The following is a 10,904-nucleotide window of genomic DNA, read 5'->3' on the forward strand; positions in this document are numbered from 1 at the left end:
AGTACCCAGGTGTAAATTTAGGAGTAATTATATTCATCACTATATTGCGTTTTTTCTGATGCGGCCATATTTAATGTCTCCAAATTTCCTTTCATGAGTAGAAAATGTGTCCTAATTGTGGATACGGCGTGGGCATGAAAAAGTCTCCTGCCCATTAATTGTTACTCATTTACGTACCTGTAATGCTACACCTGACATGTCAACGTGTGACTAGATCAGGTGTCTGTACATCTAGGATCAACTCTGAATTACCCCCTGTAGCTTGTTAAGTCATAATAATGCCCTGCTTATGGGCTGGCCACAGATGTTCTAAAATCAAGTATTCGGAAACTCCTCATTTTGAATCCTCACTCCCTCACTAAGTTAGTCTTTACAGTGCAACTGGCAGAAAGTCTGACTTGGTGTGGGAGTGAGCTCCAGATGCCACTAAAGAGCAATGATCTTCTAAGACTACAAGAGTGATCTGTGACAGCAGCAGAGTTTTGACCGACTGTGAGCTTCTTTTGGGGAGGAAGCACTGTGTTTAAGTGGTTTGCAAAATTTTGGGATGGGAGACAGTCCTTGGAAGATGAGGAGTACTGTGGCCAGCCTGTATTCACCATCACCGAAAACAACAGTTTATAAAGAGCAAAGCTAGTATTTGATTGGATATAAAGAGCAATAATTGGAATATCCAATCAAATACTAGCTTTGCTCTTTATAAACTGGAACCAGCAGCAATCATTCTATGCCCTGTGATCAAGCTGATTAATGCGAAACGTACGTCAGGAAAACCCGATCACGTGATGTACACACGTGATCATACTAGCCGGAAACCTTAGGAGGCATCGGCCGCATCAGCCACGCTACGCTTCACCAACGGCGGGCATCACGATTCCACGACTCCACGCTGCCGCAACTCTCGGAGCTCCGGCATGATGAGGAACGGGACTTCTCAAAAGGCATAATTTTGGAAGTGGTATCGTATACATACCCCGCATTACCCCTTTAACTTATCAACTTGCCCACAATCAATTTTGGGCTGCCTGCAATTGTCAGATATTAAAATGCGGTATTATCCTTTATTCTGACACAGACTCAAGTGCACGCACAACAGAACTGTACCCAGTTAAAACAATTGCTATACAAATAACATTAGCCACTGTGTGATGTCCTCGCAACATTGTATTTACTTAGGAGGATTAACTGTAACATACCAACAGTAACTGTTGCCTTTCAAAGAGGTTCAGGAGTAATCCTTGAATTATTTCTCTCACAGAGGAAGGTCATATTCTGATTGAGCCTTAACAATTAAGAGGAACACAGTGCTGGATAAAACCCACGATGCTATCACCACAAAAAACATATATAAGATAGCATCGAGCACAAATCTTCCTTTCTATCCTGTTTATTTGTATACCAGTACATTGTCAGTGAATATATATCTGGGTGCAGACAATATATCTCGGTGCTTTTTACCATAGTACCCAGGTGTAAATTTAGGAGTAATTATATTCATCACTATATTGCGTTTTTTCTGATGCGGCCATATTTAATGTCTCCAAATTTCCTTTCATGAGTAGAAAATGTGTCCTAATTGTGGATACGGCGTGGGCATGAAAAAGTCTCCTGCCCATTAATTGTTACTCATTTACGTACCTGTAATGCTACACCTGACATGTCAACGTGTGACTAGATCAGGTGTCTGTCTTTATTTTTTATTCGTTCACATGCTGTCAGGCATTGGTGCAATACATGTGCATGTGGACATACTGTGACTAGATTATACAAAGATTATCCACGTGCCTGTGTTGTTGTGCCTGACATGTCGATCTGTGACGGGATCAGGTGACTGTCTTCACTATATTCTTTTCAGATGTTGTCGAGCGCTGGTATCATGTATGTACATACGGACACACTGTGATCATATTATAAAGACTAGGGTGACGAAAGAAAAAAAAGGAGAGCACAATAATTGCGGTCATACCTCACTGGAGATGCCCAATCTCTTCTGACCTTGGAAGCTAAGCAGTGAATGGCCGGGTCAGTAACAGGATGGGAGACCACCTATGAACACCCTGGTACTGCAATAAATTGGCTCTCAGATCAATTGTCACCTATACTCTAATTACAAGGTACTGCTAAATGAGCATGCTGTGTGGTCTAGAATAATTTCTTCGCACAGTGATTTTTTCTAATTTTTCTACTCTTGTTGTGTGCCTGACATATCACTCAGTGACCAAGTCAGGACATTTGCATTCATTTCTCATAGGGTGTATGGCATTTGTGCCTTGTGCCTCATATCTTTAAAGTAATTTACCAATGTGGATATACAGTAATTTTATTATTAACACATAGGTGACTAAAGAAGTGAGTTCAATATTTGCGGTCATACCTCACTGGAGATGCCCAATCTCTTCTGACCTTGGAAGCTAAGCAGTGAAAGGCCGGGTCAGTAATAGGATGGGAGACCACCTTTGAACACCCTGGTACTGCAAAAAAAAAAAAATTGACTCCCGAATAGATTGTCACCTAGACTAATGCCACAAGGTATAAATTCTTTACATGACCAATGATTTAATTCTCTGCGATCAAAATGATCCCTAATGGACAGATGCAGAATAAATGATGGTCATACTTTATACGAGAAATACCATGCAATGACATTACATTCTTTGCACCACAGCCATTAATTTCTGGCAGTTAGTAAATTGTGACATTCTGATCACTTATGTTGAATATTTACGCTCATATGTTCGCAAGGCAATTTCACTTTATATTTGTACTCCTTAAATTCAACTTGAAAATACTATTTAATTAAATCGATTTTACCAGTGATGTTATAATCGTAAACCTCTGAATTAGAGTGCTCCCAAAAAAGAGTCTACTTTCCAAACACCCTTCTGTTTGGTTATTTCTCTGCCAAGTTTGATGGTGGTCACTCAAACTCTGTCTGGGAGATCATAAGTGGCGAAGAGTCTAGGTTCTACAGTTCCAAACCCGAAACCAAACAACAATCAGTCCAGTGAACCCCAGTTGGAGGTGCACCGCAACAAAAGTTCTGAGAGGCACAATAGTAGAAGGGAGAGGCACCATAGTAGGCAAGCTGAGAGATAATTGTGTGAACAAGAGTTTTGGTGGCATCAGGGGTGAGAAAGGACCTGATCTTACAAACAATGCAGCGGTAAAAGTGGCAAGAGTGTGGTATACTGTATATTGAATGTGCAGGGTGATGAGCTGAAAGGATAACACACAGAAACAACTTATGGGCAGAAAGTGAAAGATAAGAAAAGGATGGGGCCCATAATTGGGGGAAGATGATGAGTTTAGTTTGGGATATGTTTCATTTGAGAAAACACTGGGACATCCCGTGAGATACCAGAAAGGCATGAATAGACCTGAGTGAGAACTATGGAGGGGGGGGGGGTATATTTACTAAAGTTTAAATTTATAGAACTGGAGATGTTGCCTATAGCAATCAATCAGATTCTAACTATCTTCTAGAAGGTGCTAGGTAAATGATTATTAGAATCTGATTGGTTGCTATGGGCAATGTCTTCACTTCCAAAAAACTGCAGTGTCAGTGAGGTATGAGGTGAAACATGAGAGGGCAGAGTTATGGAGACCACTACAATGAAGAATATGCAGAGGAGTGAGTGATTAACAGTATCAAAGGCAGCAGACAGATCAAGAAGGATAAGAATTGAGAAGTGATTACCAGCTTTGGCCGTGAGAAAGTCTGGTAACATTAGTTAAGGTGAATTCTGTAGTGTGAAGGAGATAAAATCCAGAATGAAGAGGATCAAGAAGGAAGTGGGAAAAAAGGAATGAGGTTATTTGAAGGTAAACAATCCTCTCAAGGTGCTTGGAGGCAAAAGGGAGGAGAGCGATGGTACAATAGTTAGAGCAATAAATACAGGTGATTACAAAAAGATTAGTAACAATGGAGATGCAACTGAAATGCAGACTTTTAGCTTTAATTCAAGGGGTTAGACAAAAAATATATATGAAACATTTAGGAATTGCAACTGTTTTCAGGAGGTGAAATGTAATTGGACAAATCAACATAATCATAAATAAAATGTTGAAAATCCTTTGCAGGCAATGGCTGCCTGAAGTCTGGAACCTGTGGACATCACCAACTGCTGGGTTTCCTCCTTTGTTATGCTTTACTAGGCCTTTGCTGCAGATGTCTTCAGTTGTTGTTTGTTAATGGTTCTTTGTGCCTTTAGTATTGTCTTCAACAAGTGAAATGCATGCTTGATTGGGTTGACATCAATCGACCATTGCAGAATATTCCACTTCTTTGCCTTACAAAATTCCTGGGTTGATTTTGCAGTTTGTCTTGGGTCATTGTCTATCTATACTGTGAAGCACCATCCAACTTTTCAGAATTCAATTGAATCTAAGCAGACAGTATATCTCTGTATACTTCAGAATTCATCCTACTTTTGTTTTCTGTCAGTGACCCAGTGCCATTGGAAACCATGCAGGAATATGTCTTCACACTGCTTTCAACATGTTCTATCATTCATGTATCATTCCAAGCTTTCTCCATAATTTTTTCTTCCGATCATTCTGGTACAGGTTGATCTTGGTTTCATCTGTCCAAAGAATGCTGTTCTAGAATTGAGATGGCTTTTTTAGATGTTCTTTGGCTAATCTGGCCATTCTATTTTTGATGTTTATGAATGGTTTGCACCTTGTGGTGTACCCTCTGTGTTTGCTTTTGTGAAGTCTTCTCTTTATGGTATGCTTGGATAATAATATCCCTACCTCCCGGAGAGTGTCCTTCACTTGGCTGGATATTGGGCAGCGTTTTTTTCTTTACAATGGAGAAGGATCCTGAGATCATCCACCACTGTTGTCTTCAATAGATGGCTAGGCCTTTTTACGTTGCTAAGTTCACCAGTATGTTCTTTTATTCTAAGACTGTTGATTTGGACACTCCTAAAGTTCCCACTATATCTCTGATGGATTATTTTGTTTTGTTTTTGCAGCCATATGAAGGCTTGTTTCACTTGCATTGAGAGCTATTTGTTAAACAGACGTAATTCCTAAACTCTACCTCCAATTTGAATGTGAAGACCCTCAAATTAAAGTTAACACTGAAGTTTGCACTTGAAACATACATCAGGCTATTTAAATCTATGTGAATATAGCTGAAAGTTGGTTAGATAAGGAGGCACAGATGTCCAGGTTATTTAATCACAGCAGATCTTTGAACAGATTGTATGCATTTGAAAATGTCAGTGCAGTAAGGAAACGCGTCAGTCACAGAAGAATAAACAATATATTGAATACAGATAATTTTATTGAAATGTTTGTCTGGAGCAATTGTGGACCACAGACAAGTCTGGATGTGGGAGAAATTATCCCTAAAGCAACAACTGAGATTACTGTTATATAGCATTCCATGATTTAATATTACTGGTGGTCTCACTCAGTCATTATTTGGATGTGATATTCTGTCTCCGGAACTTGTATTTGCCCCTGGTGAAGTATGACTATGTAATATAATGTGGAACAGTTTTCATAATTATTCTGTTTAAATGGATGTTTTATGCTTTATTATTCAGGCTGGAACTAACAATGTTTAGGACTCTCCAGTTCCACAGTTAGAGGCTAGATTTAAAAAGTCCTTTCAAATACATGTGCTTCAATGATTTTATATGACAGCTGTTTGTTTTCTCCTAATTCAGTTATTGCATTTTTAATTGCGTGTTTTTTTAAATTAACTGTATTTTCCATACAGTACTGTATGCATAATAATTTTTACATTGAAATATTAAGAGCTTTCATTTTAAGAGCATTAAATAAGTTCAGAGGCATGCAACATGTGTTACTGATAAGCTACAGAACTACAATTCCAAGTACAAATTAAGCAGCACAAAGCTGCCTATCTCTGTAGCCCTACTAAATAAGTGGTCAACCACTGAAATTGTAGGACTAAAGCTCGGTACGCACTAGGACGACAGATCGGCCGCGCCAACCTATCTGACGATTGTAAGTGCATACACACTTACCAATCGTTGGCCCAATGTGTCGTGCCTGATGTCACAACTGGATGGGCATGTACATGTACCCGCTCAGTTGTGATGTCAGTCACCGCTGTACACAGAGCACAATGAGCCAACATTGCAGTTCTACAGGGCTGACGCGATATATCTGTGAACAATGTCATTCACACACACATTGCTGATACACACCCACCAACGCGCCCAAGATATATCAGCCGTACAATTGAATGGCTGATACTGTATATAGGCCAGTGCTGCCCAGCATTAGAGTAGCAGTAGTAGTAGTAGTCAGAAAACAGCTTAGAGTTTCTCTCTAAAACCAGACTAGTGAACTTCACAAAATTCTAACTTTTTTCTCATTTGACTTTTAATTCTTTACATTTTTGTTAATTCCCTTTTGTCAATGAGTCTTGCTTTACCAAAATAAAAACAGGGGGTATTACCCGTACAGCCCTAGAAATAACAAGGAAAAAAATAACTGTTGTCTTTTCAGGGGGTACCGTAAGAGAGAATTCCCTGTTACTTAAATACCTAGACCTGGAACTCTTGTATCACAGACAGATGATGATGATGATGATGATGATGAGGTTTGCAGTTTATAAAGGTATAAATCCAATATATGCCTGAATCTATTACAATTACAGTATGTATTTTATACAGCAGTAGTACAAGTCAATAAGTACTGTATACTGAACTTAGGGTTACAGAGGAATTATTAGATAGAATTGGTGCACTAAATAAAACATACGAGGACACTAAGGACAGAATGTAGTAGCCTGCAAGCTTACATCTATTTAGCCCTCCAAATGACCATATGTAATATGTAATACCCAGCAATTATGAGAGTATCCAAGGTATGGAAGGTTGAAAGCCCACATACTGCATCTCTGGCGGCTTGGCGGCTTTTGTTGAAACCTTTTTTTTAAAACCATAAAGGTGTACAGTTCCTCCTTCCTCCAATAGGCATGAGAAAAGTCATATCCTGGTCATATAGGACCAGTACAATAATCATAGTATGCTCCCTTTATAATAATGGTGGCCATTACAGTAAAATGAATAGTAAATAATATTACTATCCTAATATTTGTTCTTTAAAAATTAATTATAAAATATTGTCTCCCTTAGAAAAGTAATAATACAATTTTGCCTCCTTTGATTAAAACATATAAAATACTAACACATTTGTAGAAAAATAACATTCCTAATTTATAACTTGCCTGTTTCTTCATTCTTGTCTTCATCCAATGTACTGTGGTCCAATGGGAATAGCAAAAAAAAAATCATGGCTCGAACGTGACTTGCACCAAACAGCCTCAGCAAAGTAATTAATTCAAATGAAGCATACTAGCCCGTAAATAGCCATAAATCCAATTGTGCTTTGTCTTGTCTCCGAGATAAGACACAGCCAATCAAAGCCACCCTACTGTAACTTCTGCTTGTATGAGTCTTAAGTTATAAATGAGATATGCGCCGTACCCTTATTTTGGTTTTGGATCTGTACTAACTTCTTGTTTTGGTGTTGGTTTTACCAAAACTGCCCTCACGTGTTTTGGTTTTGAAGCTCCAACTCACTGCTCACAATATTGTTGTAATCTTTTCACCAATATTAGCCAAAGGCTGCAGCGAGCTTGCTGTTTAAACTAAGTGACAGAGCAGCGGCACAAATACAAGGCACATTACACATTACCCTGCACACATTACACATTAACATGTAGTGTCCATTAGTCACATTGCACCACACAGTAGTACCCCTTATACATGTTACACCACAGTAGTACTGGCGTATTTATAATTGTTACAGTGTGTGCGGTGCACACAGTCCCCCGGGGTCCAGGGTGACCTACACCGCACACCATACACCCATTTTTTCCAATATTTGCCCTCCAGATTTCCATGTCAGCACTATAGAAATCACTAGAAATGGCGCGGCTGACATTTTACCAGTGTTTTGTGCATGTTCAGTAAGGAAATCTGGTGCGCATGCGCAGGTCTCTGGGAAAATGGTGGCTGCCATTTTCCCAGAGACCTGGGCATGCGCACTAGACTCAGGGACAGCGCTAGGGTCCTCTAGTTACCCAAGTGCCCAGAGCTACAGCGCTGCTGGCCATAGAGTAGAGGGAGCCTGCACACGGGCCTCCTCTTCTCTAAATGTGCCCCTGCACAGTAGAGACACTTATACACATTACACCACAGAAGAGCCCCTTATACACGTTATGCCATACAGTAGTACTCCTTATACATGTTACAACACAGTAGAGCTGCTTATACACATTACGCCAAAGAAGAGCCTATTATGCACATTATACCATGGTAGATCCCCTCCTTCTCCTTGTTTCTCATCAGTTATTCTTATCATCATTCCTCTTTCCTTTCCCTCACTGCACCAGCACACAAATAGGGTTAAACCACACTGCACCAGCACACACACAGGGTTACACTACACTGCAGGGGCACACATTCACAGGGTTACACCACACTGCAGGGTCAGACCAGGGACAACATTAGTAATGATAGTCTCCCAAAATCTAATCCCTGCCTTGTTATCCCCCAGCTGGCTGCACCTCCCTCCTTCCTACCAGTTACTGTACTGCTGAGCCCCAAACCCTCCGCAGCAACAATCATAAAATATTAAGACAAAAATGTTTTTTTAGTGGGTGCATTGGGATTGCCTTTGGGTCCCCCCAAGCCGCTGGGCCCCATAGCAGCTGCATCCCCTGCACCCTCTATAGTTATGCCACTGCTTACCTACCACAAATTTATTATCCATTTATGGCACTACTATCTCCTGTTGCCCCCACGTGCACTGTCTTGGAGTAATCCTTGACTCCACCCTCTCCTTCAAACCACACGTTCAGTACCTCTCACAAAAGAGCCATTTCCATCTCAAAAACATTTTCAGGATCAGATCCTTTCTGCCACAGGATGCCACTAAAACAATCATCCACTCACTGGTCATCTCCAGATTGGACTACTGTAATCTTCTCCTATCTGGCCTCCCTGTCAAATGTCTCTCTTCACTCCAATCTATCCTCAATGCTGCTGCTTGTCTCATCTTATTTACCAAAGCACTACATCCATCTCCCCTCTTTTGCAGGACCTTCACTGGTTACCCTTCACTCACCTACAAAGCCCTCACCCTCTCTTCTCCCTCTTACAACTCTGACCTTATCTATCTTTACACTACCACCCATCCTCTTCGCTGTGCTAATGCCTCTTCTGCCAACTGATTACCCCCTCCCACTCCTACCTATAAGATTTTGCACGTGCTGCTTCCTATATATGGACTTCTCTACCTCTCCCCATCTGACTCTCCACTTCAAACGGACTCTCAAGACCCACTTCTTCACCAATCCCATCAAACTCTCCTCCTAACCCTCTTGTCTATGTTCACAGTCTACCCCTTCTGTGTTATCCCGGTTTGTTTGCACCTTACCTTTTAGATTGCAAGCTCACAAGAGCAGGGCCTTCTCCCCTCATGTGCCTTTACTTAAACTACAGTATATTATACTCCACTCTCCTTTTGATGGCACCTAACCCCTGGTTTTCCATACTTGTCTTGAACTGTAAGTACTTTTTGCTCATTTGTTTATGTATTCTGTAAGGGGCAGATCTCTTGTTGGGCCATAATTGTAATAATCAGATATATATGCATACCATCGCAGGCATCTTCCCCCCATGGGAGATGTTAACAAACCATCGCAGGCACCTCACCATCTGAGATGTTCACTAAATATCACATGCCCCTCACCATCAGAGATGTCCGCAAACGATAGTGAGTTTGACAGCAGGGACACAGAGAGTGGCAGAAAAGACCCAGAGAAAGAGAGCGAGAGGGAGCAGGGACCCAGACACAGAGAGAGAGGCAGCAGGGACGTAGACACAGAGAGAGTGGGAGCAGGAGCACAGAGACAAAAAGAGTGGCAGAAGGGACATAGAGACAAAGAGAGTGGCAGAAGGGACACAGAGACAAAGAAAGTAACAGCAGGGATAGAGCAGCAGGGATACAGAGTGGTGGCAGGGACAGAGAGATGCAGCAGGGACAGAGTCAGCAGGGACGTAGGGAGAGAGACACTGCAGTGACATAGGGACAGATGGAGAGAGGCAACAGGGATGTAGGGACAGATAGAGACAGTAGGGACAGAGGTAGAGAGGCAGCAGGGATGGAGGGAGAGTGGCAGCAGCGACGGAGGGAGAGTGGCAGCAGGGACAGGAAGAGTTGCAGCAGGGATAGAGGGAGAGTGGCAGCAGGGACAGAGGGAGAGTGGCACCAGGTATGTAGGGATAGAGAGGCAGCAGAGACAGAACGAGAGAGGCAGCAGGGATGTAGGAACGGAGGGAGAGAGATCAGGGATGTAGGGTCAGAGGGAGAGAGACAGCAGGGATGTAGGGACAGAGGGAGAGAGGCAGCAGGGATGTAGGAACAGATAGACAGAGACAGTAGGGACAGAGGTAGAGAGGCACCAGGGATGGAGGGAGAGTGGCAGTAGGGACAGAGGAAGAGGCAGCAGGGATGTAGGGGAAGAGGGGCAGTAGGGGGAGAGGTAGAGAGGAAGCAGGGACAAAGGTAGAGCTGCAGTAGGCACAGAGGGAGAGAGGCAGAAGGGATGAAGGGTCAGAGAGGGAGAGGCAGCAGGGATGTAGGTATAGAGAGAGAGAGGCAGCAGGGACAGATGGAGTGCAGCAGTAGGGACAGAGGGAGAACAGCAGTAGGGACAGAGGGAGAACAGCAGCAGGGACAGAGGGAGCAGGGACCGAGAGAGGCAGCAGGTACATATGGACAGAGGTAGAGAAGCAGCAGGGACAGAGGGAGAGTGGCAGTAGGGACAGAGGTAGAGAGGCAGTAGGGACAGAGGGAGAGTGGCAGCAGGGATGTAGGGACAGAGAGAGAGGCAGCAGGGACAGAGA

The 10,904-nt window shown here is 42.3% G+C and overlaps 2 pseudogenes; both read left to right on the top strand.

Moving 5' to 3' along the window:
- The first annotated feature begins 1,952 nt into the window (after positions 1-1,952).
- LOC134912584 (5S ribosomal RNA) lies at positions 1,953-2,072 on the top strand (annotated as a pseudogene).
- Positions 2,073-2,360: 288 nt separating this feature from the next.
- On the top strand, positions 2,361-2,480 carry LOC134912305 (5S ribosomal RNA; annotated as a pseudogene).
- Positions 2,481-10,904: the final 8,424 nt, after the last annotated feature.

The sequence above is a fragment of the Pseudophryne corroboree genome, chromosome 4 (genome assembly GCF_028390025.1).
Source record: "Pseudophryne corroboree isolate aPseCor3 chromosome 4, aPseCor3.hap2, whole genome shotgun sequence".
NCBI classification, from domain to species: Eukaryota; Metazoa; Chordata; class Amphibia; order Anura; family Myobatrachidae; genus Pseudophryne; species Pseudophryne corroboree.